The 19044-nt window shown below is 32.4% G+C and overlaps 1 non-coding gene across 14 annotated transcripts in view; it reads right to left on the reverse strand.

Moving 5' to 3' along the window:
* LOC127009111 (uncharacterized) overlaps nucleotides 1-19044 on the reverse strand; it is a 123553-nt gene that overhangs the window by 88267 nt on the left and 16242 nt on the right. For 2 of the 14 annotated variants that reach the window (XR_007761630.1, XR_007761632.1), the window contains exon 1: nucleotides 11528-11671. The exons of 10 other annotated variants lie outside the window; for them this stretch is intronic. This is a non-coding gene — a transcript (uncharacterized LOC127009111). Of the gene's footprint in view, nucleotides 1-11527; nucleotides 11675-19044 lie in introns of those variants that run through there. 2 more of the 14 variants (XR_007761651.1, XR_007761655.1) reach the window with 2 other exon arrangements.

The following is a 19044-nucleotide window of genomic DNA, read 5'->3' on the forward strand; positions in this document are numbered from 1 at the left end:
GAATACAACAGAATAAAAGAGAATACAACAGAATACAACAGAATAAAAGAGAATACAACAGAATACAACAGAATAAAAGAGAATACAACAGAATACAACAGAATAAAAGATAATACAACAGAATACAACAGAATAAAAGATAATACAACAGAATACAACAGAATAAAAGAGATTACAACAGAATACAACAGAATAAAAGATAATACAACAGAATACAACAGAATACAACAGAATAAAAGATAATACAACAGAATACAACAGAATAAAAGATAATACAACAGAATACAACAGAATACAACAGAATAAAAGAGAATACAACAGAATACAACAGAATAAAAGAGAATACAACAGAATACAACAGAATAAAAGAGAATACAACAGAATAAAAGAGAATACAACAGAATACAACAGAATAAAAGAGAATACAACAGAATACAACAGAATAAAATAGAATACAACAGAATAAAAGAGAATACAACAGAATACAACAGAATAAAAGAGAATACAACAGAATAAAAGAGAATACAACAGAATACAACAGAATAAAAGAGAATACAACAGAATACAACAGAATAAAAGAGAATACAACAGAATACAACAGAATAAAACAGAATACAACAGAATAAAAGAGAATACAACAGAATACAACAGAATACAACAGAATAAAAGATAATACAACAGAATACAACAGAATACAACAGAATAAAAGAGAATACAACAGAATACAACAGAATAAAAGAGAATACAACAGAATACAACAGAATAAAAGAGAATACAACAGAATACAACAGAATAAAAGAGAATACAACAGAATACAACAGAATAAAAGAGAATACAACAGAATACAACAGAATAAAAGATAATACAACAGAATACAACAGAATAAAAGAGAATACAACAGAATAAAAGAGAATACAACAGAATACAACAGAATAAAAGAGAATACAACAGAATACAACAGAATAAAAGAGAATACAACAGAATACAACAGAATAAAAGAGAATACAACAGAATAAAAGAGAATACAACAGAATACAACAGAATAAAAGAGAATACAACAGAATACAACAGAATAAAAGATAATACAACAGAATACAACAGAATAAAAGATAATACAACAGAATACAACAGAATACAACAGAATAAAAGATAATACAACAGAATACAACAGAATAAAAGAGAATACAACAGAATACAACAGAATAAAAGATAATACAACAGAATACAACAGAATACAAGATAATACAACAGAATACAACAGAATAAAAGAGAATACAACAGAATACAACAGAATAAAAGATAATACAACAGAATACAACAGAATACAACAGAATACAACAGAATAAAAGAGAATACAACAGAATAAAAGAGAATACAACAGAATACAACAGAATAAAAGAGAATACAACAGAATACAACAGAATAAAAGAGAATACAACAGAATAAAAGAGAATACAACAGAGAACAACAGAATAAAAGAGAATACTACAGAATACAACAGAATAAAAGATAATACAACAGAATACAACAGAATAAAAGATAATACAACAGAATACAACAGAATAAAAGATAATACAACAGAATACAACAGAATAAAAGATAATACAACAGAATACAACAGAATAAAAGATAATACAACAGAATACAACAGAATAAAAGATAATACAACAGAATACAACAGAATAAAAGAGAATACAACAGAATACAACAGAATAAAAGAGAATACAACAGAATAAAACAGAATACAACAGAATAAAAGAGAATACAACAGAATAAAAGAGAATACAACATAATAAAAGAGAATACAACAGAATACAACAGAACAAAACAGAATACAACAGAATAAAAGAGAATACAACAGAATACAACAGAATACAACAGAATAAAAGAGAATACAACAGAATAAAAGAGAATACAACAGAATACAACAGAATAAAACAGAATAAAAGAGAATACAACAGAATAAAAGAGAATACAACAGAATAAAAGAGAATACAACAGAATACAACAGAATAAAAGATAATACAACAGAATACAACAGAATAAAAGAGAATACAACAGAATACAACAGAATAAAAGAGAATACAACAGAATACAACAGAATAAAAGAGAATGCAACAGAATACAACAGAATAAAAGAGAATACAACAGAATACAACAGAATAAAAGAGAATACAACAGAATACAACAGAATAAAAGAGAATACAACAGAATACAACAGAATAAAAGATAATACAACAGAATACAACAGAATAAAAGAGAATACAACAGAATACAACAGAATAAAAGAGAATACAACAGAATACAACAGAATAAAAGAGAATACAACAGAATAAAAGAGAATACAACAGAATACAACAGAATAAAAGATAATACAACAGAATACAACAGAATAAAAGAGAATACAACAGAATACAACAGAATAAAATAGAATACAACAGAATAAAAGAGAATACAACAGAATACAACAGAATAAAAGAGAATACAACAGAATACAACAGAATAAAAGAGAATACAACAGAATACAACAGAATAAAATAGAATACAACAGAATACAACAGAATAAAAGATAATACAACAGAATACAACAGAATAAAACAGAATACAACAGAATAAAAGAGAATACAACAGAATAAAAGAGAATACAACAGAATACAACAGAATAAAAGATAATACAACAGAATAAAAGAGAATACAACAGAATACAACAGAATAAAAGAGAATACAACAGAATACAACAGAATACAACAGAATAAAAGAGAATACAACAGAATACAACAGAATAAAAGAGAATACAACAGAATAAAAGAGAATACAACAGAATAAAAGAGAATACAACAGAATACAACAGAATAAAAGAGAATACAACAGAATACAACAGAATAAAAGAGAATACAACAGAATAAAAAAGAATACAACAGAATACAACAGAATAAAAGAGAATACAACAGAATACAACAGAATAAAAGAGAATACAACAGAATAAAAGAGAATACAACATAATACAAAAGAATAAAAGAGAATACAAAATAATAAAAGAGAATACAACAGAATACAACAGAATACAACAGAATAAAAGAGAATACAACAGAATACAACAGAATAAAAGAGAATACAACAGAATACAACAGAATAAAAGAGAATACAACAGAATACAACAGAATAAGAGAGAATACAACAGAATAAAAAGATAATACAACAGAATACAACAGAATAAAAGAATACAACAGAATACAACAGATTAAAACTGAATAAAAGAGAATACTACTGAATACAAGAGAATAAAAGTTAATACAACAGAATACAACAGAATAAAAGAGAATACAACAGAATACAACAGAATAAAAGAGAATACAACAGAATACAACAGAATACAACAGAATAAAACAGAATACAACAGAATAAAAGAGAATACAACAGAATACAACAGAATAAAAGAGAATACAACAGAATACAACAGAATACAACAGAATACAACAGAATACAACAGAATAAAAGAGAATACAACAGAATACAACAGAATAAAACAGAATACAACAGAATACAACAGAATAAAGAGAATACAACAGAATACAACAGAATAAAAAGAGAATACAACAGAATAAAAGAGAATACAACAGAATACAACAGAATAAAAGAATACAACAGAATACAACAGAATAAAACAGAATACAACAGAATACAACAGAAGAATACAACAGAATAAAAGATACAACAGAATAAAAGAGAATACAACAGAATAAAAGAGAATACAACAGAATACAACAGAATAAAAGAGAATACAACAGAATAAACAGAATACAACAGAAGAGAATACAACAGAATACAACAGAATAAAAGAGAATACAACAGAATACAACAGAATAAAAGAGAATACAACAGAATACAACAGAATAAAAGAGAATACAACAGAATACAACAGAATAAAAGAGAATACAACAGAATACAACAGAATACAACAGAATACAACAGAATAAAAGAGAATACAACAGAATACAACAGAATAAAAGAGAATACAACAGAATACAACAGAATAAAAGAGAATACAACAGAATACAACAGAATAAAAGAGAATACAACAGAATACAGCAGAATAAAAGAGAATACAACAGAATACAACAGAATGCAACAGAATACAACAGAATACAACAGAATAAAAGAGAATACAACAGAATACAACAGAATAAAAGATAATACAACAGAATAATACAACAGAATACAACAGAATAAAAGAGAATACAACAGAATACAACAGAATAAAAGAGAATACAACAGAATACAACAGAATAAAAGAGAATACAACAGAATACAACAGAATAAAAGAGAATACAACAGAATACAACAGAATAAAAGAGAATACAACAGAATAAAAGAGAATACAACAGAATAAAAGAGAATACAACAGAATAAAAGAGAATACAACAGAATACAACAGAATAAAAGAGAATACAACAGAATACAACAGAATAAAAGAGAATACAACAGAATACAACAGAATAAAAGAGAATACAACAGAATACAACAGAATAAAAGAGAATACAACAGAATACAACAGAATAAAAGAGAATACAACAGAATAAAAGAGAATACAACAGAATACAACAGAATAAAAGAGAATACAACAGAATAAAAGAGAATACAACAGAATACAACAGAATAAAAGAGAATACAACAGAATACAACAGAATACAACAGAATAAAAGATAATACAACAGAATACAACAGAATAAAAGAGAATACAACAGAATAAAAGAGAATACAACAGAATAAAAGAGAATACAACAGAATACAACAGAATAAAAGATAATACAACAGAATACAACAGAATAAAAGAGAATACAACAGAATACAACAGAATAAAAGAGAATACAACAGAATACAACAGAATAAAAGAGAATACAACAGAATACAACAGAATAAGAGAATACAACAGAATAAAAGAGAATACAACAGAATACAACAGAATAAATCTTTATAATAGAGAATACACAAGAATACAACAGAATAAAAGAGAATACAACAGAATACAACAGAATAAAAGAGAATACAACAGAATACAACAGAATAAAAGATAATACAACAGAATACAACAGAATAAAAGATAATACAACAGAATACAACAGAATAAAAGAGAATACAACAGAATACAACAGAATAAAAGAGAATACAACAGAATACAACAGAATAAAAGAGAATACAACAGAATACAATAGAATACAACAGAATAAAAGAGAATACAACAGAATACAACAGAATAAGAGAATACAACAGAATACAACAGAATAAAAGAGAATACAACAGAATACAACAGAATAAAAGAGAATACAACAGAATACAACAGAATAAAAGAGAATACAACAGAATACAACAGAATAAAAGAGAAGACAACACAACAGAATACAACAGAATAAAAGAGAATACAACAGAATACAACAGAATAAAGAGAATACAACAGAATAAAAAGAGAATACAACAGAATACAACAGAATAAAAGAGAATACAACAGAATACAACAGAATAAAAGATAATACAACAGAATACAACAGAATAAAAGAGAATACAACAGAATACAACAGAATAAAAGAGAATACAACAGAATAAAAGAGAATACAACAGAATACAACAGAATAAAAGAGAATACAACAGAATAAGAGAATACAACAGAATAAAAGAGAATACAACAGAATAAAAGAGAATACAACAGAATACAACAGAATAAAAGATAATACAACAGAATACAACAGAATAAAAGAGAATACAACAGAATACAACAGAATAAAAGAGAATACAACAGAATACAACAGAATACAACAGAATAAAAGAGAATACAACAGAATACAAGAGAATACAACAGAATACAACAGAATAAAACAGAATACAACAGAATAAAAGAGAATACAACAGAATACAACAGAATAAAAGAGAATACAACAGAATAAAAGATAATACAACAGAATACAACAGAATAAAAGATAATACAACAGAATACAACAGAATACAAGAGAATACAACAGAATAAAAGAGAATACAACAGAATACAACAGAATAAAAGAGAATACAACAGAATAAAAGAGAATACAACAGAATACAACAGAATAAAAGAGAATACAACAGAATAAAACAGAATAAAAGAGAATACAACAGAATAAAAGAGAATACAACAGAATACAACAGAATAAAAGAGAATACAACAGAATACAACAGAATAAAAGAGAATACAACAGAATACAACAGAATAAAAGAGAATACAACAGAATACAACAGAATAAAAGATAATACAACAGAATACAACAGAATACAACAGAATAAAAGATAATACAACAGAATACAACAGAATAAAAGAGAATACAACAGAATACAACAGAATAAAAGAGAATACAACAGAATACAACAGAATAAAAGAGAATACAACAGAATAAAAGAGAATCCAACAGACTACAACAGAATAAAAGAGAATACAACAGAATACAACAGAATAAAAGAGAATACAACAGAATACAACAGAATAAATTAGAATACAACAGAATAAAACAGAATAAAAGATAATAAAACAGAATAAAAGAGAATACAACAGAATACAACAGAATAAAAGAGAATACAACAGAATACAACAGAATAAAAGAGAATACAACAGAATACAACAGAATACAACAGAATACAACAGCCGACTTTCTGTCCCGCTACCCAGCTCTCAGGGCACCCCGACAACAGCGGACCTCGACTCGGACGAGGATATCATCAGGGCAGTCGCCGCCGCAGTCATAGCCTGCACCGATCAGGAGGGACGGCGTGGTGGACGAAGGAGGTCAAGCGGAAGGCCGCCGACGACCCGACGTACCAGATGTTAGTCGCCAAGGTCATGGCGGGTGACTGGCACCAGCATAAAGCACAGAGTGGCATCCCTGCGTCCCTTCTATGGGGCGAGGACAGGCTGGCAGTGATGCACGACGTAGTGACATACATGTTTGACCAGGGTACGTGCGCCTCGTCATCCCCGAAGCTCTCCGACAGCAGGTAGCAGCAAACCTACACGCCAGCCACCAGGGCCTCGGTTCCATGCTGCGGAGGGCGAGGCAGTGTGTATACTGGCCGGGGATTGAGGGGGACCTGCGGCACCACCGCTCCGCATGCACAGAATGCGAAACACGCGCCATCGCAGCCGCTGAAACGCTGGCGATGACGCCGCCCCTGAGTACCCGTTCCAGCAGACGGTGGCCGACATGTTCCAGCACGAAGGACACGTACGCAGCCTACGCCGACAGGCTTGCCGGCTGGCTGAAATAGCTCACTTCCACGGCGCCACGTCCCAGAGAATCAGACGCAACTGCGGCGATGCTTCGCCTGCTGGGGGCCCCGAGCAAGTATCCACGGATGGCGGCACGAACCTGGCCAGCGACGAGATGATGGAGTTCCTGAAAAAGTGGGGCGTGTTGGTGCGCATGTCCTCCGCCCAATACCCACAATCCAACGGAAGGGCCGAGGTCGCCGTCAAGACAGCCAAGAGGCTCATCGTGCCCAACACCGGCGACGGAGGCAAACTCGACACTGACAGGATGGCGCTGGTGTCATCAACCACCTTTCAACAATCACATCCAACGCCTACCACCAGATGCGTTTAACACAACTTATCAACAGTCATTCGCATACCTTAATTGCGCTTCTTATTTTCATCACGCGCAAACATGTGTGCTTACCCAGGGCTGTGAACAAGGGTGCCTTCGTACACCAGCCTAATATATTTGGTGACCTCTGACCATACTGTCATAACATTACCGATGATAAATTGCCCTTGTGATGGTAAACCTCTCCCTTATTCTTCCTCTTCACTATTCCACCTTTCACCCCCTCTCATTTCCCTCTATTTCCTCCAATCGCCCAACAGTGACTGGTGCGTCAATCTGTAAGAAGGCTGATACAAATGAACCAGGTAATTACAGTTAGAGCGAGATCAATTAGAGCGAACCGCAATTAGCGCAAGCCACCATCTACCAAGAAAAAAATTAATTAGTGCGAAAGCCTCAGTTAGCCCGGCCGCCCCTCACGGCGGGAGTCTGTTCTCACTACCCCAATAAACGTATCTATTCATCGCTGACCTCTGACTCCACCTCTCACCCCAACAAGCTTTTATATTAATGATGAAAACCTAACACACACACACACACACACACACACACACACACACACACATACCATTTTAGTGACCTGCCCTGAAGCCAAGACTGTTAGTTCACGTACGGCTGGGCGCCCGAAACCTGAGGAGGAAGAAGAAAAGTTAGGCCCATGCTCTTACATATGTTGGCACACAAGTAGGCCTACACATATTTGACAAGGCTTTCACAGGAGTTGTGGGTATGTCCACAGGTTCATTTATTCTCTTTCTCCTCCATATATTACGTTTAGCTGGCTCAAGTGGTAGTTTAGGGTTACCAGCCCTTAGTAGTACTTGGCGTATTGTCTTTCTGACCCCAAACTATCGCCCCATAAAGATAACAATATGCATTTATAATTATTGTTAACGTCAGTAATTACTGATGCTCTTTTGCAATATTTATGGGCCAGAAACAGAAAGATACAATGTTATGCCTACGGTAAGCTGGTAACATTGAGGGAGTGAGGGAGAATAATAAAGCTTTGTCCTAGGGCCACCTGGGTGTTATTCTATACATATACCGTCCCTGGCACCAATGACTGGCACCACACTGATTCTGGCACCACACAAATCTATGCCACTATGAACACTGCCTGGCATCACATAGCACTGCATAACACCTGACCCAATTTCAAAGGAGAGGGTAGGCAGGTCAGGTAACAAGACAGCCTAACACTGGGTAACTAATCTGTCTTGCATCACATAACACTGTCTGTGGCACTGTTAACACTGCCTGGCACTCCAGGCCCACAGGTGATAAAGAGGGAGGACACTCAGGAAGATATTGCAGACCAGTGAGTTACATGAAGACTGGCCAACATTACACCCATCTATAAGAAGGCTGATACAAATGAACCAGGTAATTACAGACCAGTGAGTTACATGAAGACTGGCCAACATTACACCCATCTATAAGAAGGCTGATACAAATGAACCAGGTAATTACAGACCAGTGAGTTAATGAAGACTGGCCAACATTACACCCATCTATAAGAAGGCTGATACAAATGAACCAGGTAATTACAGACCAGTGAGTTTGACCTGTCATATGCAAAATAATGGAAACCATAATAAGAGAAAATTTTCAGAGCATTTGAAGAATTATCAACCACTCAGCAGAAAACAATACTACAGACGGGCAGATGATGAACGGTGCCGGCTGCAGCTCATTGCCGTGCTGGACCAATGGACACAGTATCTGGACGAAGGCAGCGCAGTGGATGTTGCATATTGCGATTCTGCTAAAGCATTTGATAAAGTTCCACACAGGAGATTAATTGAGAAAAAAGTTATAACATCAGGGGCAACATTTTAAACTGGATAGCAGCATTCTTTTCCATTTCCAGCAACTACGATGGGTTTTGACAAGCGGACAGGTGGCGTGTTTATGTCACAAGGGTGTATTTTGACGCTCTTCCTTTCTTCACCCTGGAGCTGGCAGTCTCACCGCCCATCGACCTGAAAGAGACCGTGAGGCCAGCGTGGAGAAATACACCCTGTGACATAAACACGCCACCTGTCCGCTTGTCAAACCCGTCGTGTGCTAGAAATCTTGTAATTACCACCATGCCGTGCCTTTCCTTAAAATGTTTCTTGAACAAACCACCTCCTCCTCCAGTCTATTCCATGCTTCTGTGTGGGTGTGGGGTGTCCTTCCCCAAGTCCCCGAAGGCTCACTTTTGATGGCGACTCCCCAAAGAGGTAGGCACGGTTGAGCAAGAAGACATTGAGCACCGGTGAGAAATCTGCATGGTGGGCGACAGCACGATGCTCACATTCTGGTAGGTCATCTTGGTGTCACGCTCCTGAGGGGAAGACTGAGGTGAGGAGAAGGTATGTTGGGGACACAGCCGTTAATTAACGTGTAGCAGCGACTGGCCAAATTTGTGTCTTTAACAAGTAGCAGCGAAGGGCCAAATTTGTGACATGATTTAAACCTCCAAAATAGATGTTACATAATCTGATCACAAATTCTTTGAGATATCGAAGTATAGAAGGAAAAGAGAGGAATACAGAAGGAAAAGAGAGGAGAAATTGAAGGCAATAAAAGAATATGGAGGAAAAAGAAGGACAAAAGAGGAAAAATTGAAGGAAAAGAGAGAGAGAGAGAGAGAGAGAGAGAGAGAGAGAGAGAGAGAGAGAGAGAGACAGCGAGCTCCAGGGGTGAGAAAGGAAGAGCCCGCAGAAAAGAACACCCCTTGTAACCTAAACACGTCTGCTGGCTTGTCAAAACCAGGCTGGATGTGCTAGAAATGTTGTAATTACCACCACAGCCTGCCCTAAACGCACACCCACTAAAGAGCTTGTGGTGATGATAAGCGAGGTTGTTTTGGTAGGTGACAGCCCTGTGTGACCTGCTGTAGCCCTGGTCAGGTCAGCCTTGACGTGAGATTAACTTTAATTAACAAGAGTACTACATCACAGCAGTGCGAATATTCCCGAAGCCTCTGTACAGGGTCCCAGGGTCACATGGGTGTTATTCTATACATTTGCCGTCCCCGACACGAATGGCTGGCATCACACTGATTCTGGCACCACACGAATCTATGCCACTGTGAACACTGCCTGGTAACATAACACTGTCTGTGGCACTGCATATTAAACACCCTGGCTGAGCCCACATCACAGGAGGGGGGTCACACCAGGTAGGTGGTTAACAAGACACTGTAACACTGGGTAACTAATCTGTCTTGCATCACGTAACACCTGCTGAACATGGAACTGTCGGTGGCACTGTTAACACTGCATAACACCTGAGAGCCCACGTCACCTTAACACAGTGATGTAACACAGCCAGTAACAGCCCTATCATGTATCCAGGTAACAGAATACTACTAATGTCACAACGTGTAACACTCTCTGGGATCACGTAACACATTTAAACACTGCTGTCACGTCACACACTCGTCCGTCACATGACGTAACTCTGTACTATGAAGGTGAGAAAACACTCACGGGAAAGCGATTAATCTCTTTTTTTTTCACCTTTTAGAAGCAGAGCAGCAGCAGGGCCTGAAACCTCATCAACGGTAACATGATTTTGGGGGCGGTTGATGCTTGAGGTCAATGAGTCACATATTTGACAAGGCTTTCGTAGGCGTTGTGGGGGACATTTCCAGAGGTAGATAATGACCCTGGTGGTAGCTTGACCCTTCCTCTGTACCATGAACGTTAAAAGTCACTCACGGGAACACGATTCATCTCCTTTATGACCTCTTAAGAACAGCTGATACGGCGCGGGGTCAAAACTCGTCACCTATAAACACGTATTTGACAAGGCTTCCGTAGGCGTTGTAAGCATTTTCAGGGGTATTCAATGACCCTGGTGGTAGTTTGACCCTTCCTCTGTACCATGAACGTAAAAATACACTGTCTTACCGCCAAAAACACTGCAAACACCTCTCAAAACACGTCGTGAAGGAGGAACTGCGTGGACGATCAGCTGTGTTATGATTTTTTACCGCGCACCGATGCTAGATTATCGTACTCAAAGCCGCGCATTTACCGGCTTCTGACCCATACCTGATGCCAAGAAGCCCCAATAATTAACCCTTTAAACAATAATCATATGAGAAGGCGGTTATTTGGGTGATAAAAGCAGTGTGGGGCTCAGAAATCGCCAGGTGTCCCGCACTGGACTCTCGTACTTGAGGTGAAAGTGTTATACTTTGGGTCCCTAGAAAAATAAAAAATAAAAAATAAAAAGCGGCCATGTCCTGCAAAAGGCGACTAAACGAGAAGGAAACGAGACGAGGAATCCATTTCTGGCCTCGGCATAACGATACACTAAATATTAAGGGAGATATCGGCACGGAAAACTAGCGTGAAATTATCAAAAAAACATGAAAATCAATTATATTTATGTTATTTGAAGCTATTTTCATGCAAACGGCGACTCTTCTTGGGTAAAATAAGACGAGGAATCCATTTCTGGCCTCGTCATAACGCTACACTCAATATTAAGGGAGATATCGGCCAGGAAATCTCGCGTGAAATTCCCAAAACATAAAAATAACCTTTATTTTTGTATTTTTCATTGAAACCGTGCACTATTTTTTAGTAAAACGAGACGAGGAATCCAATTCTGGCCTCGGCATAACGCTACACTCAATATTAAGGAAGATATTGGCCCGGAAAGCTCGCGTGAAATTCCTCCAAAAACATGAAAATCAGCTATATTTATGTTATTTGAGGTTATTTTCATGAAAACGGTGACTCTTCTTGGGTAAAACGAGACGGGGAGTTCATTTCTGGCCTCTGCATAACGCTACACTCAATATTAAGGGTAATATCGGCCTGGAAAACTTGCGTGAAATTCCCCCCAAAACATAAAAATCAGTTATACAACAGAATACAACAGAATAAAAGATAATACAACAGAATAAAAGATAATACAACAGAATACAACAGAATAAAAGATAATACAACAGAATACAACAGAATAAAAGAGAATACAACAGAATAAAAGATAATACAACAGAATACAACAGAATAAAAGATAATACAACAGAATACAACAGAATAAAAGATAATACAACAGAATACAACAGAATAAAAGAGAATACAACAGAATAAAAGAGAATACAACAGAATAAAAGAGAATACAACAGAATACAACAGAATAAAAGAGAATACAACAGAATACAACAGAATAAAAGATAATACAACAGAATACAACAGAATAAAAGATAATACAACAGAATACAACAGAATAAAAGAGAATACAACAGAATACAACAGAATAAAAGAGAATATAACAGAATACAACAGAATAAAAGAGAATACAACAGAATACAACAGAATAAAAGAGAATACAACAGAATACAACAGAATAAAAGAGAATACAACAGAATAAAAGAGAATACAACAGAATACAACAGAATAAAAGAGAATACAACAGAATACAACAGAATAAAAGAGAATACAACAAAATACAACAGAATAACAGAGAATACAACAGAATACAACAGAATAAAAGATAATACAACAGAATACAACAGAATAAAAGAGAATACAACAGAATAAAAGAGAATACAACAGAATACAACAGAATAAAAGAGAATACAACAGAATACAACAGAATAAAAGAGAATACAACAGAATAAAAGATAATACAACAGAATACAACAGAATAAAAGATAATACAACAGAATACAACAGAATAAAAGAGAATACAACAGAATACAACAGAATACAACAGAATAAAAGAGAATACAACAGAATAAAAGAGAATACAACAGAATAAAACAGAATAAAAGAGAATACAACAGAATAAAAGAGAATACAACAGAATAAAAGATAATACAACAGAATACAACAGAATAAAAGATAATACAACAGAATACAACAGAATAAAAGAGAATACAACAGAATACAACAGAATAAAAGAGAATACAACAGAATACAACAGAATAAAAGAGAACACAACAGAATACAACAGAATACAACAGAATAAAAGAGAATACAACAGAATAAAAGAATACAAAAGAATAAAAGAATACAACAGAATACAACAGAATAAAAGAGAATACAACAGAATAAAAGAGAATACAACAGAATAAAAGAGAATACAACAGAATAAAAGAGAATACAACAGAATACAACAGAATAAAAGATAATACAAGAGAATACAACAGAATAAAAGAGAATACAACAGAATAAAAGAGAATACAACAGAATAAAAGAGAATACAACAGAATACAACAGAATAAAAGAGAATACAACAGAATAAAAGAGAATACAACAGAATAAAAGAGAATACAACAGAATACAACAGAATAAAAGAGAATACAACAGAATACAACAGAATAAAAGAGAATACAACAGAATACAACAGAATAAAAGAGAATACAACAGAATAAAAGAGAATACAACAGAATACAACAGAATAAAAGAGAATACAACAGAATACAACAGAATAAAAGAGAATACAACAGAATACAACAGAATAAAGATAATACAACAGAATACAACAGAATAAAAGAGAATACAACAGAATACAACAGAATAAAAGAGAATACAACAGAATAAAAGATAATACAACAGAATACAACAGAATAAAAGATAATACAACAGAATACAACAGAATAAAAGAGAATACAACAGAATAAAAGAGAATACAACAGAATAAAAGAGAATACAACAGAATACAACAGAATAAAAGATAATACAACAGAATACAACAGAATAAAAGATAATACAACAGAATACAACAGAATAAAAGAGAATACAACAGAATACAACAGAATAAAAGAGAATACAACAGAATACAACAGAATAAAAGAGAATACAACAGAATACAACAGAATAAAAGAGAATACAACAGAATACAACAGAATAAAAGAGAATACAACAGAATACAACAGAATAAAAGAGAATACAACAGAATAAAAGAGAATACAACAGAGAATACAACAGAATAAAAGAGAATACAACAGAATAAAAGAGAATACAACAGAATACAACAGAATAAAAGATAATACAACAGAATACAACAGAATAAAAGAGAATACAACAGAATAAAAGAGAATACAACAGAATAAAAGAGAATACAACAGAATACAACAGAATAAAAGAGAATACAACAGAATAAAAGATAATACAACAGAATACAACAGAATAAAAGATAATACAACAGAATACAACAGAATAAAAGAGAATAAGCAGAATACAACAGAATAAAAGAGAATACAACAGAATACAACAGAATAAAAGATAATACAACAGAATACAACAGAATAAAAGATAATACAACAGAATACAACAGAATAAAAGAGAATACAACAGAATACAACAGAATAAAAGAGAATACAACAGAATACAACAGAATACAACAGAATAAAAGAGAATACAACAGAATACAACAGAATAAAAGAGAATACAACAGAATACAACAGAATAAAAGAGAATACAACAGAATAAAACATAATACAACAGAATACAACAGAATAAAAGATAATACAACAGAATACAACAGAATAAAAGAGAATACAACAGAATAAAAGAGAATACAACAGAATAAAAGATAATACAACAGAATACAACAGAATAAAAGATAATACAACAGAATACAACAGAATAAAAGAGAATACAACAGAATACAACAGAATAAAAGAGAATACAACAGAATAAAAGAGAATACAACAGAATACAACAGAATAAAAGAGAATACAACAGAATACAACAGAATAAAAGAGAATACAACAGAATAAAAGATAATACAACAGAATACAACAGAATAAAAGATAATACAACAGAATACAACAGAATAAAAGAGAATACAACAGAATACAACAGAATAAAAGAGAATACAACAGAATACAACAGAATAAAAGAGAATACAACAGAATACAACAGAATAAAAGAGAATACAACAGAATAAAAGAGAATACAACAGAATACAACAGAATAAAAGAGAATACAACAGAATACAACAGAATAAAAGAGAATACAACAGAATACAACAGAATAAAAGAGAATACAACAGAATAAAAGAGAATACAACAGAATAAAAGAGAATACAACAGAATACAACAGAATAAAAGAGAATACAACAGAATACAACAGAATAAAAGAGAATACAACAGAATAAAAGAGAATACAACAGAATAAAAGAGAATACAACAGAATACAACAGAATACAACAGAATAAAAGAGAATACAACAGAATAAAAGAGAATACAACAGAATAAAAGAGAATACAACAGAATACAACAGAATAAAAGAGAATACAACAGAATACAACAGAATAAAAGAGAATACAACAGAATACAACAGAATAAAAGAGAATACAACAGAATAAAAGAGAATACAACAGAATACAACAGAATAAAAGAGAATACAACAGAATACAACAGAATAAAAGAGAATACAACAGAATACAACAGAATAAAAGAGAATACAACAGAATACAACAGAATAAAAGAGAATACAACAGAATACAACAGAATAAAAGAGAATACAACAGAATAAAAGAGAATACAACAGAATAAAAGAGAATACAACAGAATAAAAGAGAATACAACAGAATACAACAGAATAAAAGAGAATACAACAGAATAAAAGAGAATACAACAGAATACAACAGAATAAAAGAGAATACAACAGAATAAGAGAATACAACAGAATAAAAGAGAATACAACAGAATACAACAGAATAAAAGAGAATACAACAGAATACAACAGAATAAAAGAGAATACAACAGAATAAAAGAGAATACAACAGAATAAAAGAGAATACAACAGAATACAACAGAATAAAAGAGAATACAACAGAATACAACAGAATAAAAGAGAATACAACAGAATAAAAGAGAATACAACAGAATACAACAGAATACAACAGAATAAAAGAGAATACAACAGAATAAAAGAGAATACAACAGAATAAAAGAGAATACAACAGAATACAACAGAATAAAAGAGAATACAACAGAATACAAAAGAATAAAAGAGAATACAACAGAATACAACAGAATAAAAGAGAATACAACAGAATACAACAGAATAAAAGAGAATACAACAGAATACAACAGAATAAAAGAGAATACAACAGAATACAACAGAATAAAAGAGAATACAACAGAATAAAAGAGAATACAACAGAATACAACAGAATAAAAGAGAATACAACAGAATAAAAGAGAATACAACAGAATACAACAGAATAAAAGAGAATACAACAGAATAAAAGAGAATACAACAGAATACAACAGAATACAACAGAATAAAAGAGAATACAACAGAATACAACAGAATAAAAGAGAATACAACAGAATAAAAGAGAATACAACAGAATAAAAGAGAATACAACAGAATAAAAGAGAATACAACAGAATACAACAGAATAAAAGAGAATACAACAGAATACAACAGAATAAAAGAGAATACAACAGAATACAACAGAATAAAAGAGAATACAACAGAATAAAACAAAATAACAGAATACAACAGAATACAACAGAATAAAAGAGAATACAACAGAATACAACAGAATAAAAGAGAATACAACAGAATACAACAGAATACAACAGAATAAAAGATAATACAACAGAATACAACAGAATAAAAGAGAATACAACAGAATAAAAGAGAATAAAAGAGAATACAACAGAATACAACAGAATAAAAGAGAATACAACAGAATAAAAGAGAATACAACAGAATACAACAGAATAAAAGAGAATACAACAGAATACAACAGAATACAACAGAATAAAAGAGAATACAACAGAATACAACAGAATAAAAGAGAATACAACAGAATACAACAGAATAAAAGAGAATAAAATAGAATACAACAGAATACAACAGAATAAAAGAGAATACAACAGAATACAACAGAATAAAAGAGAATACAACAGAATAAAAGAGAATACAACAGAATACAACAGAATAAAAGAGAATACAACAGAATACAACAGAATAAAAGAGAATACAACAGAATACAACAGAATACAACAGAATAAAAGAGAATACAACAGAATACAACAGAATAAAAGATAATACAACAGAATACAACAGAATAAAAGATAATACAACAGAATACAACAGAATAAAAGAGAATACAACAGAATAAAATAGAATACAACAGAATAAAAGAGAATACAACAGAATAAAAGAGAATACAACAGAATACAACAGAATAAAAGAGAATACAACAGAATAAAAGAGAATACAACAGAATACAACAGAATAAAAGAGAATACAACATAATACAACAGAATAAAAGAATACAACAGAATAAAAGAGAATACAACAGACTACAACAGAATAAAAGAGAATACAACAGAATAAAAGAGAATACAACAGAATACAACAGAATAAAATAGAATAAAATAGAATACAACAGAATAAAAGAGAATACAACAGAATACAACAGAATAAAAGAGAATACAACAGAATACAACAGAATAAAAGAGAATACAACAGAATACAACAGAATAAAAGAGAATACAACAGAATACAACAGAATAAAAGAGAATACAACAGAATACAACAGAATAAAAGAGAATACAACAGAATACAACAGAATAAAAGAGAATACAACAGAATACAACAGAATAAAAGAGAATACAACAGAATACAACAGAATAAAAGAGAATACAACAGAATAAAAGAGAATACAACAGAATAAAAGAAAATACAACAGAATACAACAGAATAAAAGAGAATACAACAGAATAAAAGAGAATACAACAGAATACAACAGAATAAAAGAGAATACAACAGAATACAACAGAATAAAAGAGAATACAACAGAATACAACAGAATAAAAGAGAATACAACAGAATACAACAGAATAAAAGAGAATACAACAGAATACAACAGAATAAAAGAGAATACAACAGAATACAACAGAATAAAAGAGAATACAACAGAATAAAAGAGAATACAACAGAATACAACAGAATAAAAGAGAATACAACAGAATAAAAGAGAATACAACAGAATACAACAGAATAAAAGAGAATACAACAGAATAAAACAGAATAAAAGAGAATACAACAGAATAAAAGAGAATACAACAGAATAAAAGAGAATACAACAAAATACAACAGAATAAAAGAGAATACAACAGAATAAAAGAGAATACAACAGAATACAACAGAATAAAAGAGAATACAACAGAATAAAAGAGAATACAACAGAATACAACAGAATACAACAGAATAAAAGAGAATACAACAGAATACAAAAGAATAAAAGATAATACAACAGAATACAACAGAATAAAAGAGAATACAACAGAATACAACAGAATAAAAGAGAATACAACAGAATACAACAGAATAAAAGAGAATACAACAGAATACAACAGAATAAAAGAGAATACAACAGAATACAACAGAATAAAAGAGAATACAACAGAATAAAACAGAATACAACAGAATAA

Source organism: Eriocheir sinensis, chromosome 39, assembly GCF_024679095.1.
Source record: "Eriocheir sinensis breed Jianghai 21 chromosome 39, ASM2467909v1, whole genome shotgun sequence".
Lineage (NCBI taxonomy): Eukaryota > Metazoa > Arthropoda > Malacostraca > Decapoda > Varunidae > Eriocheir > Eriocheir sinensis.